At 36.6% G+C, this 14,607-nt stretch overlaps 1 protein-coding gene across 2 annotated transcripts in view; it reads right to left on the bottom strand.

The window, feature by feature from the left end:
* Window positions 1–14,607, bottom strand: part of LOC115441433 (dipeptidase 1) — a 221,398-nt gene that overhangs the window by 166,406 nt on the left and 40,385 nt on the right. The window contains exon 2 of one of the 2 annotated variants that reach the window (XM_030166218.2): window positions 5,738–5,764. The exons of the other annotated variant lie outside the window; for it this stretch is intronic. The gene's annotated coding sequence lies outside the window, so the exon portion shown is untranslated. The remainder of the gene's footprint in view (window positions 1–5,737; window positions 5,765–14,607) is intronic. 2 annotated transcript variants of the gene reach the window in all.

Genomic DNA, 14,607 nt, shown 5'->3' with positions numbered 1-14,607 from the left:
GAGTCGCGTTATCACAAATTACCGAGCTAAACAGTGCTATTGTTCTAAATATTGGAGGCAGTGTGATCCCCGCAATGATTTGGCGCCGTGTCGACTCGCCCTACACAAACATGCACAATTAATCACGCGGTGGAACTTGGATTTAGCTTTGTCAGGCTTAGAACTGGTTTCGCGAAAGTCTGTTATATGTGAGTGGGGCTAGGTTTCTCATATGTGAGTGTCCGCTTGGGTACCACTGCAATAATATGTGGATTTAACGTTGTCTTCTTTGACAGATATATCAAACGATAATTGATAAAAAAATACATACGAAACAACAAACTACAACAGCCGTGTGTGTAGATTTTGAACCCACAAACATTCGTCTCGACTTTACTGTATAAAGTCCATAAAACATCTAATTAATATTCCTATCAGCCTTTTAATGTTAGACAGAAGCCTGTAATGATATAACACTAAGAACAAACATTTGTTTTATTGAAAAAACAAATAGAAATAAAGTTAAATGTAGTCTCGCTGAGCTGTCGTCTCGTATTCAAGGCACGTCGCATTAAAAAGAGAAAGCGGGACGCAAACTATCGTCGAGTTTTGGTCGACAGTCGAGTTAGGTGGTGTAGAGAAGAACTAGTAGTCTTAGATGATGGAAAGTAAAACACGAACGTATTATATGGGTGTGGCTTATGTGTAAATTTAAATATGCTCATCGTTTTGATATTTACCAAACAGTTATAAGACAGATCGTTGTCACTAAAGACTATGAGACACTCTCAGGAGAATTTCAGTGTGTTGATGAGCTTAAACTAAGCAATGTAGACAAATAAGAGCGTTAGTTAGGGAACTCTAAAAAAACATTGGAGCATTACTTTAATATTTTAGGAGAAAGTCGTACCATCTCAATTGAGTTGATCAATTCATCTTTAGGAATAAGATAAATAATCTATAAAAAGATTATATCAAAAACGATACCCCACTCTTCAATAGTTCTTCAAATTAGAATTGTCAGAATAACTTCACCTATCAAAACCAGTAGGTGTGTGTTTGTAGACAACTGACTACGTAAAATCACGCTTAAATCGCCTGAGCTTCGACTCCAATTATCGCTTTGCGGCCGGCCTTATATTCAATGAAATCAGGGTGAGAGACGGCTCCAGCGCTGCCGCACTTCAGCAGCGACAAAATGGGTTAACTGTTCACACGTTCGCACCAAAACAAAAGGTAAAGGTAAAGATTAAAAGTTCTATAAATTAATAATCTGCTTCATATTTACTGTTAATTTGTAGAACTTGTAAGTATATCTGTGGATTCATAATAAATACTGTGCCATAATCAGCTTAAAGTGCAGTATGGTTAAAAAGATAATTCTCTAAACGTCGGACACTGCGTTTCGTTTCATAATACCGAATATGGGAACTTATTTTTACTGCTCTAAACAAAAAAAAAACGATTTGTATTTTGTTCTGTTATCTTGTACTGTAGTTTATACGTAAACTGATTTTGAAAAGAGCAACACTAGAGTTTCTTGCCCGTTCTTCTCTAGTGAGAGCTGCTTTCCGAACTGGAGGAAGAGTTAATATTGATGGAATCTAAATAGCCTAATTTGACGGGTTCAAATAAATTATTTATTTTAATAAAACAAAAAATTATGCAATTTACAATAATGTACCCTAATAAATTACAATAATATTAATCCCTCATTGTCCATGAAATTGTCCTATTTTCAACACGGGCCTCCTTTACTGTAGGCCTTTCATCCTTTACATTGGGACTGGACCCTCCGGGGAATGTATTGTGCACTCTAATCTACTTACACATGCTCTATGACACACCTTTAGAATTATAGACCCCTAATGCAGTTCAGGATTTAGATTTTGTGCTATAAAAGGGAACTGGATTTGCAACATCACCAATTTTAAATATAGTCAGTTTTTACTTAGAAACTTGTTTTAGCATTAAGAGTTGATTAAGAATTGCTGTCAAAAACATCACCAGTTTCCTAATTTAAACCTTATTAAGAGGCAAGATGGCAGGTTTTGACTTATAGCTGATCGAGTAAATTTGTGTTTTAACTAAGCGTTTGCGAATTTTTTATAAAGAAGACTGATAATACAGACAATGTACCGAAAATATTTTTATCACGATTTTGTAAAATATATTAATTTTCGATGTTGCAGTCCTATTTTTCATCAATGTCTCTACATTCTAAAAGCTGTCATTACTAAAACTTCACAAATCAATATAGCTTAATTTTACGCCTTTGCCTATTCTTAGGGGATAAGGGGACGAAGTTGTGTTAGTCTATCTAGGCTTTATATACATGGCGCGGAGTTGATAGAGTTGTGAGGCTGAAGGATAAAGTTTGTTCCCTCTGAGGTACTCCTTGCGAGCTGTTTTAAACGTTTTGAATGGGTCATGTAGGTTTGGATTAGTTTGAATTTATACTAGTTGGGAATGTGTAGAAACTTAGAAACTGGGGTAAACTATTTTTAAAAGCAGGGCGGTTTAATGATGAAGTGTTTATCATAAAAAAATAACCTCCTTTTTAGAAGCCGGGTAATAAATTTTCTTTTTTATTTTTTTACGACGATACAACTATCATAAATAAAACATCGACTAATGAATGTGGCAGCATTAATTGTTCTTTTTAATCCCAACTAGATTCGCGTTGTTGGTAGTAAGTATAATGCATGCTATTTAAATTATGAAATAAAATCACTCAATAATGACGGCTAGTCATATTGCACGGCCACGGACTGAATCTAAAATCTCCCACACAAGCAGATACTATGCATTATTAAAAGACTAGTTGACCCGACAGACGTTGTCCCGTCTTAACTATGAATTTGCAGCGCGCATTCTGTCAATCGCTGACAGTTATTTCTAACAATTGACAGTTATATAAAATTAATATTTTCGTTAAGTATTCTTAAATTTTCTAATTTTCCCCGGGATTTTTTGAATTTTTTCTTTCATAAGAACCTTCTCCTGACAATAACAAACACAAAAAAAAATGTGAAATCGGTCCAGCCGTTCACGCGTGATGACGTCACCAAGGGAAATAGGGATTCATTTTTATATACATGGATAGATAGACTATTTTACTTCATTGCATCTAGAAATTTTTGGTGTCTGTTTATTGTTTGTTGAAGTTGTTTGACATGCCGAGATTGCCGCTAGTCTGACGGTAAGTAATACGAACACCCACAAACAGTAGCGACTTCAATTATAGAACATTGAATTCTATCGAACTGTGTATATTCGGTTCCGGCAGGCCGGCATAATTGTGTCAACTGTCGAGGTATAATCATCTCTCGTCATTCGACATTCTATTGGACCCCATTCCACTTAGCATCAGATGCAGTGGGGACACTTTGTCATGACCGTATATCATAAAATAGAATTAGAAAATAATCCATGATAATCCACTGGGCTCGTTACTTTGAGACATAAAGATGTTAAGTCTTTTAATGCCCAGTAATTACGTTGGCTACAATGTTCATCAAACCGTAACATAACAGTGTACGCACAATGCTGCTTGGTGACAAAAATTGACATACCAGTGGTACTTACCCAGGCGCCCCTCACATACGAGAGTCTTGTCACCAATGTCAAACTATAACCGTCATGTGAGCCTTCATTCAATACTACTAACCTTTCGAGGGTATCACCATTTTCATAATAAATTTCATCGAAATCAGTTGCGCAGTTTTTGAGTTTATCGCTTTCAAAGACTGGCAGACGCCGCGGGGCTACGATATTTCAACAAATCAGAACACAGACGTACCTTTTACTTTACAGGATTTATTTTTAAAATACATCGCTCTGAAACGGATATTTTTAGTATTTAATATTGCGGCTCAACGCGAAATGTCTGCGAGATGAAATACTGACAACGACATGTTCACATCGATTCCAAAATTAATCCGGGAAAGGCAGACAAAAAAAGATTTAAGTTACATTTTAGTCAGACAGGAATGCCGTTATAGAAATGTTATTTCGAAGTTAGACGAATACTTTAAATTAAATCAATTTATTTTTTGCATAAAACATGGTATAAATTATGATGTTAAATATATTACATGTGCAACATGTTTCATCGTTTCAACGGTATGCAATAAATAAAAATGTTTTTGCAGTTGTTATTCGTTATCTGTATAGATAGATAGGTCTATCATGCTATTTATATCTATAATCTTTTAAAGTATAGTTTATTCACAAAAATTCTTTAATTGTATAGAAACATATTATAGGTTTTACAAGCGGGACATTTAACTTCTTATCGTTGTGTGGCACTGGTTTATAGCAAAAGACTTAATTGTGTCGCCGGTCGAAGGATAACCATCTCTGATCAGTAGAAATTCTCCCTAGACCGCATTTCCCTAGCAATCATGGTAACAATAGGGTCATTTTGTTCTTACAAAAAAGATAGACGCCCAAGTAAGACATGTAGTAATAGTTTAACTTGGCCTTAATATTCATAGTTTAAAAGAGATTTCAGATACATTACCAGTCTAAAAAATAAATGAGAAAGACCGCTTGCTTGCGCCTTTGAAGATAATATGTACTTGATAGTTCTACAATTACCTTTTTAATTTTTTAAATTATGTAATTCACAAAATTGATGTTAAATCGTACATGCTAAAAGTAAAAGGTATGAAACAGTACAATTATTTTGTAGACATCTTCTATATGTGAATAGTGGCATGCAGTATTCTTAAACAAGAATAACTAAATGAGACACAACTCCGAACCAAGGAAAAACTGTATTTATTGTAGTTTCGTCAGAGACATGACAAAGCTCGTAAGTAAATACACAAGGGTCCCTGGTGCCTCATAAATCATGTGGAGGTGCAAACATCCATAACGCACCCTCCTCGACTTGCGGTCTGGAGGTACACTAGGTAAGGGACTGTAACACGCCTTAGTCTTGCAAAATAATAGGCGACGGCCTAGTTGAAAATTGATAGTGAATATTATTGAATTTGAAAAACTTGATAATAACGATAGCTTAGTTGGGAACAGAACGGTCTATCGAGACGGAAGTTCGCAGGTTCGCAAACCAAGACACCTCTTATCTTTTAAAATTTATGTCTATTGTTTATGAATTATCGCTCGCTTTAATGGTGAAGGAAAATATCGTGAGGAGACCTACATAAGTACGAGTTCAACATTTGAAAGTATGGAATTCTGCCAACCCATACTAGGTCGGTATGGAGGACTAATGTTCAGTCCCTCTCGGTTGTAGGGGATTTTCGTATTCCACAGTGGGCCAGTATACAATGCAGGGCTGATATTAATATCAAATTATTCAAAATAGAAGAGGCGATAGCCTAGTTGGGTGTGGGACGGAATGCCAAGACGAATGTTCTCAGGTTCAAATCCCAAGGGCACACACCTCTGATTTTTCTAAAATCATGTGTGTATTCTTTGTGAATTTATCGTTCGCTTTAATGGTGAAGGAAAACATCGTGAGGAAACCTGCACATCTGATAAGTTCTCTATAGGAATTTCAAAGGTGTGTGAAGTCTACCAATCCGCACTAGGCCAGCGTGGTGGACTAAGGTCTAATCCCTCTCAGTAATAGACGAGGCTCGTGCTCAGCAGTGGGCAAGTATATAATACAAGGCTGATATTATTATTATATATTCAAAAAACCTATACAAAAGAAAGGTTGATATAAAATAAAAATAATGGACAATAAAAAAAAATAATAAAACAAAAAGTAAACAAAAATAAATACCTTTGCACTACAGTAATCAGTGAGTACCTGGAAGAAATAAATATTTGTTTTATATATGTTATACATCAAAAGATAAGTGATCAGGTGGTGATGATGTTATTTCTGTACCCATCTAAACATTAACACAAGATTAATATTGATACGCTGTCCAACTTAAAGGCGTAAAATAAAAAGGGAAGGGAGTTTCCTGTTCCTCTCGAAATGAATAATTCCGATGGACATTGAGAGACGTGTCGTTTATACATACCTGGTTTACTGGTGGTAAGATATTACTATCCGCCTGGATAGCTACCATTGCCATGTGAAATCCGCCATAATAGTCCACGTAAGTGTGTCGCACTCCGGGAATAGCCTTTGTGTATACGGTTGCAAATAGGCCGGCATAATTGTGTCAACTGGCAATCGATATACTATGTAGACCAGTGGTTCCTAAACTTTTAATTATTGTTACCTCTGTGTGGAAAACTAATTTTACCCCACTTTCAAAATGTTATCAAAATAAACAATAGAAGCAAATACAAACATTTTTATTATTCATAAATTGCCTTACAATATTAAGATCCTATTAGGTTCTTTGTTACCCCCGTGAAATAGTTGTCTTACTCCCCCCGGGGCGGGGGGGGGGGGGGGGTGTAATTACACCCAGTTTAGGAACCCAGGATCTAGATCGTCTACTTACCATCAGGCGCAGTGGAGGCATTTTGCCGGGAATATGAAAACAAACACGTGCTACATGGACTTTGTTGACAAAAGATAGTCTGTAAAGCCTCGAGATAGCATATTAATAAGCCTTGGCATATACTTAGTCTGGCCATAAATACTGTTACACTTAATTATAAAAAAATATTACATTTGAATTTCGAATCTGTCATTTTTATACGATTGTTCATTGTGTTTTCTCATTTTGGCGCCAATACATTGTAAAATATTTTGCGATATTAAAATGGTGTGGGGTGATAAAGAGAACCGAATCGCTGTGATAGCATTACACAAAGTAGGTATGGAGCCAAATGCAATTTTTAAAACTCTCCATACACTTGGTATTAGTAAAATGTTTGTGTACCGGGCTATTAATAGGTACAATGAGACCTCCTCTGTTTGTGACAGAAAAGATCTGGCCGTCCACGTAGTGTTCGTACGAAAAAGGTGGTCAAAGCAGTAAGGGAAAGAATTCGAAGAAATCCTGTCCGAAAGCAAAAGATTTTATCTCGGGAAATGAAGATAGCACCTAGAACCATGTCGCGTATTTTAAAAGATGACTTAGGACTTGCAGCCTATAAGAGACGCACTGGCCATTTCTTAACTGATAATTTAAAGAAGAATAGGGTGGTAAAATCGAAACAACTACTGAAGCGGTACGCAAAGGGAGGTCACAGAAAAATTTTGTTTACGGATGAGAAAATTTTTACAATTGAGCAACATTTTAACAAACAAAATGACCGTATTTATGCTCAAAGCTCTAAGGAAGCTTCCCAATTAGTCGACAGAGTGCAACGTGGACATTATCCGACTTCAGTGATGGTTTGGTGGGGTGTTAGCTATGAAGGAGTGACTGAGCCATATTTTTGTGAAAAAGGTATCAAAACATCGGCACAAGTGTATCAAGATACCATTCTTGAGAAGGTAGTTAAGCCCCTTAACATCACCATGTTCAATAACCAAGTATGGTCCTTCCAGCAAGACTCGGCGCCGGGTCATAAAGCTCGGTCCACGCAGTCTTGGTTGGAATCGAACGTTTCGGACTTCATCAGAGCTGAAGACTGGCCGTCGTCTAGTCCCGATCTTAATCCGCTGGATTATGATTTGTGGTCAGTTTTAGAGAGTACAGCTTGCTCTAAACGCCATGATAATTTGGAGTCCCTAAAACAATCTATACGATTGGCAGTGAAGAATTTTCCCATGGAAAGAGTGCGTGCTTCTATTGATAACTGGCCTCATCGTTTAAAGGACTGTATTGCAGCCAATGGAGACCACTTCGAATAAGCTTTTTATATTTTTGAATTGTTTTATATTTATGTATTAAACTGACACACTGTAAAAGTAATAAATGTTATTTGCAGTTAACAATTTTCTTTTTTCTTTATTACAATATTTATGGCAAGACTAGGTATAATTATATCACGGGACCCCAAAAATTGACAATCTAACTTTGGAACAAGGGCCACCTCTCTGCGTCCTCAATGCGTCATATCTCACGTAATCTCATTTACAAGTAATTACTCGGTGAGGTCTGAGAGGCTCTTCAATCGTTAATTCGAGCTCTCCCTCGAGGGTGGCCATCAATTACGACGATGTGGGACAGACAATCTATAAAATACAGGACATTTCAGTGAAAATGACATCGGTCTAGTGGATGTGTGTTATGCGTAAACAATAAATTTTGCATGTGAAATGAAATATATTTATTTTATCAAAAGAACATTTCAGACAAGTTATATTAGTTAACAGCGACTCCCACACTAGGCTAAGCCTGTGCTATGCGAGTCATGAGTAAACATTAACATAGTATTTTATTTAGTAATTAACGATTTAGAATCTAATTTTGTTTTTCGATCAAAAAAACGAGCTCAAACCAGGAACTTAAAATTTCATCCAATATAGCGATATCATTGAAAGAAAACTATTTATCAGATTTTATCGTGTTTTTTTTATGTAATTTTTTCCTGGCACATTTCTGTAACTTTGCAGCCTTCATGCGATATCATGGTTCGTCTGAAGCTAGCTATTCAGGTAAAAACTATCATTACAATATATGCCACAACACTGTATGTGATACTGAATCTTCTTATTTTTCACATTTTGGAAATTTACTGCTGAAACTAGATCTTCCCTAAAGATTTTCAGCTAACCTGTCAGAAGGGGCCATTGAATATTTATACCTTCCAGACTATCCAATATATAATAATAATAATATCAGCCCTGTATTATATACTTGCCCACTGCTGAGCACGAGCCTCCTCTACTACTGAGAGGGATTAGGCCTTAGTCCACCACGCTGGCCTAGTGCGGATTGGTAGACTTCACACACCTTCGAAATTCCCATAGAGAACTTCTCAGATGTGCAGGTTTCCTCACAATGTTTTCCTTCACCGTTAAAGCGAACGATAAATTCACAAAGAATACACACATGATTTTTAGAAAAGTCAGAGGTGTGTGCCCTTGGGATTTGAACCTGCGGACATTCGTCTTGGCAGTCCGTTCCACACCCAACTAGGCTATCGCCGCTTCTCAAATCCAATGCTATACCATATTATATGGCCGACATGGAAAATCCCAAAAAAGTTGGACCGCATTGCTACTCTAGTCTACTCGTAATATTCCTTCAGATTTATCAATAACGTTGACCTCCAGAGAGAAGACACACTTGATTGGATTCATTAGTGTAATATTTGCCGTGTAAAGAATTTTCTAGAAGCATGAGTCGTTTACACGCGTTTGTACAGTATTACCGTTTCTGAATGATACTTATCACACATCTTAGCCATAATTCTAAGCTGATTTTCTTTGTTATATATTATCCTTAGAATCTGGAAGGTTGGTTTTTCTTTTTTAAAGACACGACAAAGAGACCCCAATGCACCTGATGGTAAGTGGAGAGTCCAAACCAATGGTCATTTCCTTCTTTCTTTAGAATGTCGATTGACGAGAGATGATTACCCATCGGCAGTCGACACAATTATGCCGGCCTGTGAGAACCGGATAAACACAGGTGATTCTGGAACGTGACACTCTTACATGGGCCACTATGACGGTTTTTAACACATTCTGTACGGTACTCACTATCCGGGCGGATATAGAATATATCTTAACAAAAGATTTACTGATCATAATATATGCCTGCTACTCCTGCATAACTAGACGAATATACCTTTGGCCTTTCACGAGCATTTTAAAGATGAATTCACTTACGAGAATAAACTTCAGGTCCAATTTAACCCTCGACATGAATAACCCATGTGTCTTTTTAATAAAGAACTAGCTGACAATATCAATTTTAAAATAGTCGCTTTTTACTTAGACATCAATCGGATTATCCCCAGTAATTATACTGGTTACACATCTAAACCAAGAAAACAAACCTTACGCCTTTATTCCGAAGGAGTAGGTAGAGTAACAGTCAGAGTCCCCACTTTTCGCGTTGTATCTCCCGTTCTGAGATCTTATATGGAACGAGCCTATTGTCATACGGGTACAAATTTCACACTCCGAGTTAATACTGAGCAAAAAAATCCAATGTCACTTCGCCCGACCCGGGATTCGAATCTGGGACCGTTGTGGACTGGTCGTATCGCGCGCGTAATACAACTACGCCATGTAGGCAGTCATAATAATGTGTAATTAAGGCAAAAAGATCTCCGTAAAGTAAAACCCAAGCCTCTAATTAGTAGCAGCATTCAAACGACATTTGGCTCAAAGAGTCACTTTCTTAACACTTTCTTTTAAAATTTTAACGACTCCGTCAAAATTACAACTTGCGTTGCGAAAAGTTGTGAAGGAAAAATTATTTTCTTTGATTTATGCGTTTCCCGCGGAGGAAAATGCGGACCGGAGACGTTACTGACGATTTTCGCCGTCGAATCAGAAAATGTAGATTCTGTGGCTATTATTATAAATGTAATAAATAAGTTTTTTACTGCTTTGAATGACGACATGAGCTTGCCGTTCGCCTGATGGTATGTGATATGACCGCCCATAAACAGTAGAGACACCATCCAATACCTTGAATTATACAGTCTTGTTTCGTCTTACACTGCGCTCGCCATCCTAAGACATGAGATATTAAGTCTTATTATGTCCAGTTACACTGGACATAATAAGACTTCAATGTCCTTCAAACTGGAACAGAATAGGGACTACACACTGTTGCTTGGCGGTAGAAATAGACATTGCGGTGGTACCTACCCACACGGACTCACATAATATGAGACCTACCACCAGTTAATTATAAGTATTTTTCAGTTACTCATTGGATTCATGTTTTAAAATTATGTCGTTGCGCGTGCAGCAAAATGTAGAAATAAGTACCGTAACAAAAGTTTTCTTTGCACATAATATTAAAACAAAGAATTCTGTTTACATAACAGAAACTTAAGACAAAAGAAACTTTTTAAACAATATGATAGAATAATGTCGGAAAGTTAACGACTAAGTTAGAATTTACTGGGTAGGCAGAGTTTATATCGTTATTTAATTTTAATATTAATTATAATATACGAAAGTAATGAGATAGGAAGTACTATTATTGTGGTTGAAATTGGATTTATTTCCACAACTGAAAATTTATTGTAGCAGATAAATTGCGAGTAAGCTTTAAAGCTTCAGCAAAACAAAACGCGTGGAATAGGAGTTAGTTTTACGTTCCAACATTCATTTGGCACACGCAACGCATCAAATCAGTTATTTCACGTCAGTTTCCTACGAACAGCGCAGCAAAATGTTGCCCAGTTAAATAAAATCTACTACGCCCCAAACAACATTGATAGAAAATGCGCTTTTCTGGCTTAGTCGGCTACGTGAAACAATAAACCGGTCTGAAATATACCGGCAGTAAATACTGGATGCTTCGGCAGCGAATGATACGCTTTCATCTATCTCTCCGAACTGATGCCGCGATCGATCTGTTATACTAATTGCTGGCTATAAACCTGACCGATTAGCCGTCTATACCGCTCATTCTGGTATTAATACGGACTCAACTAACGATTTGACATTTAATCTAGAGTAAATAGGGTTTGAATTTGATATCGCAATAGATTATGCTTCTACATATAATGACAGGTGGTGAGATATTTTATATCGCCTAAAACGATCTCTGCAAAATATTTTTTGGGAAGCGAAAGCGAAATAATTACGTCCTTCTCTTTCTTTTTCTTCAGCTTTTGGAAGTCAACTGCTGACTGTACTGCCGTGCTAAGCCCAAAAGCGGCAAAAATAAACAAAATCTTGACTTTTATGGCGTTAGATATCTTAAAGAAATACCCATCCAATGAACTTACTTAAATAACGGTATCTTGTTTAGAACTTGTTAAACTACCTTAAAAAAAAATCTCTATCTCAGTTTTACTTTCAAAAACTATAAAACTATATTTACAAAACTTCGATTAATTCGAAATAAGGTTTCCCTGACATACCGCTTTTGCGCTAAGCACGGCAGCATAGTCCTCCCCAAACTGTTTCCATACCAATCTATTAGAAGTAGCCTGCATCCAGGTTCCTGCTATCTTTTCTCTTTTACTACTCAAGACTTAATACTGAAAGGCGTTCCTATTTTCTCGTAATTAGGATACTAGCCTTTGACGGAATTTCATTGAATTTTGAACAAGCGACCTACATGTTGTTCGCAATGTGAAAGAAAGTTCCCTACAGGCTCTTTACCGATTTATTACATGCACCGATAGGTCTTAAAGGAGATACGCGAACAATGTCATTTTGTTGCATCGCATTCAGTAGATAATGACGGCAACGAACTGTAAATATATTTAATAGTATTATACTGGTTGATGATACACCAGTTTTTTTTATTAACTAGCTATTCTCGTGGCTTTGCCCGCGTGGAAATTATTGTGTTACAAAGTTTTCCCGCCTAAACCCAGATCCACGAGTTTTTTTTACAACCACGCGACCTCTTCAACAGTAATCGTTATATTTCAGTCGGTTAAAATAAAACCGTAATGTACTATTAACCTAAATCCTCCTCGAGAATTGCACTATCTTTTAGTAAAAACCGTACAAAAATTCGTTCAGGAGATTTTGAGAAAATCGATCACATACAGACAGACAATTTTTGAGGACTTTGTTTTATAATATATATATATATATATATATATATATATATATATAGATATATATATAGATAGTTAACTAGATGCATAAATTAATTGATTTGGTAATGCTATTTTGGAACCATTACAATGATGCTTGTATTAGGAATCAACCACAAGGAGTTATGTCCAGTTCAACCTTCTCACTCTCCATTCATTGTGCCAGTAGTTACGTTTAAACAACATCGTTGCCAATGTTTCACGAATGTGCAGGACTAATTAAATTTATTTTCAAGATAAGTGCAGTTTAATGACATGTAGAGTTTTAATTAAGTAGTCAAAAGTTAATTAACAATTCAATTTTCTAGCAGCGGTAGTTTCCACGTAAGTTAATCGTAAACTCCTTCCGAAGTATACACGAAATTCAAATTAACTGTCAATATTAAGAGGCGATAGCCTAGTTGGTTGTGAAACGGACTGCCGAGACGAATGTCCGCAGTTTCAAATCCCAAGGGTACACACCTCTGACTTTTCTAAAACAAAAAATTATGTGTGTATTCTTTGTGAATAATTGCTTGCTTTAACGGTGAAGAAAAACATCGTGAGGAAACCTGCATACTTGAGAAATTCTCTACAGGAAATTTCGAGGGTGTGTAAAGTCTACCAATCCGCACTAGGCCAGCGTGGTGGACTAAGGCCTAATCCCTCTCAATAGTAGAGGAAGCCTGTGCCCAGCAGTGGGACAAAATATAATACAGGGCTGATATTATTATTATATTATTATTATGTCGAGTATGTGAGTTGACGCGCATCGGCATGTTATACCGCAGTTGACCTATTTCGGACTACCATACTAGAGCTCTTGCATTACACTACTGTGTTCCCGAATATCTTCTCACGACTGACTGTGACTGTGTGACTGTGACGGGCCCCTCGACTCCTGAGACAAGTGCGGCAGTAAATAATAAAGTTACTCCACTGGACCGGCGAGTTTGCACTTTTCGACGCAAGTTTATGGAATGGATTTAGTGGATAAAATGGGGGGGTTCAATAATGAAAATTATTTTGCGTTATCAGTTTTGAAAGTAAGCATTTTTGGTACTTTTAACACGTTCTCAAAGTAAACATTGAAGTCAGTTTAGTTAATATATTATCATGTTGTTTTTGGAAGTCCAGTGATGAACATAGACTAACTAACCTTTTGTCCCAAATAATAGACTAACCTGTTAAAAGCCCTTGACGTTTATGTAATTATTTAGGGATAATTTACCAACAATATATTTTCTAATATAATATGCTAAGTAACGATGAGTGATTTATAAAATCTATTTTATTTATTATTAATTGTCACTTTTTGAACTGTATCTGCATCAAATGATAAGAAATGTTATAAAATCTACGAAGTTTCCGCGAGATAGTATTATAAATATTAAAAAAAACATTTGAACCTTATAACCAATTAAAAGACCTTTACGTCACTTAAAGGAAATGACAAATATTTTACAGAATTGGAAAATAGATACTACAGAGCATTTAATTATTCGTGTGTTTTTTTGGGAATTTCTAAATTTAAGACACACGAACGTAGGCATTTATGCGCAGGGGGTCAAACCCCTACTTTAACTAAATTCGTTCTTGGAGCCTAAGTTAGTGCATCAGCGGTCTGTATTTACAAACTTCGAAACTATTTTATATTATTATTAAGTTCTCCAGACGTCGAGAGCGTGTTGTAAACACCCTTAGATTAAACTTAACTTTCTCAGTTAAGTATGACGTCAGGATTCTTGAAGGCTGTTGTGGTTCATGGTTATAGTACGAGTTAAATGTTCAATTAATATACCAAATATTTGCTATGCTAAAGTTCTATGTACATGATGATAATTTAGCGACATATAGGTTTGCCGCCACTGTAGAGGAACAGATGGTTGCGTTCCTCTATGGAAGGGAAAAACTTCCAGTCAGGCAGATGTTTGTGACCGGCCGCGGCCCCTCCGACGGTTCCTATTCGGAGGTGGTAAATATGCAACGCGTCGCTCAAATTGTGCAAGCGTAATCCAGGATCGTCTGTCGCCATCTATCGTGATTGCTGTGCAACGCATCGATCATCTT

This window comes from Manduca sexta, chromosome 27 (genome assembly GCF_014839805.1).
Source record: "Manduca sexta isolate Smith_Timp_Sample1 chromosome 27, JHU_Msex_v1.0, whole genome shotgun sequence".
In the NCBI taxonomy this organism is placed as follows: domain Eukaryota; kingdom Metazoa; phylum Arthropoda; class Insecta; order Lepidoptera; family Sphingidae; genus Manduca; species Manduca sexta.
This window is presented reverse-complemented; position numbering and strand designations above follow the sequence as displayed.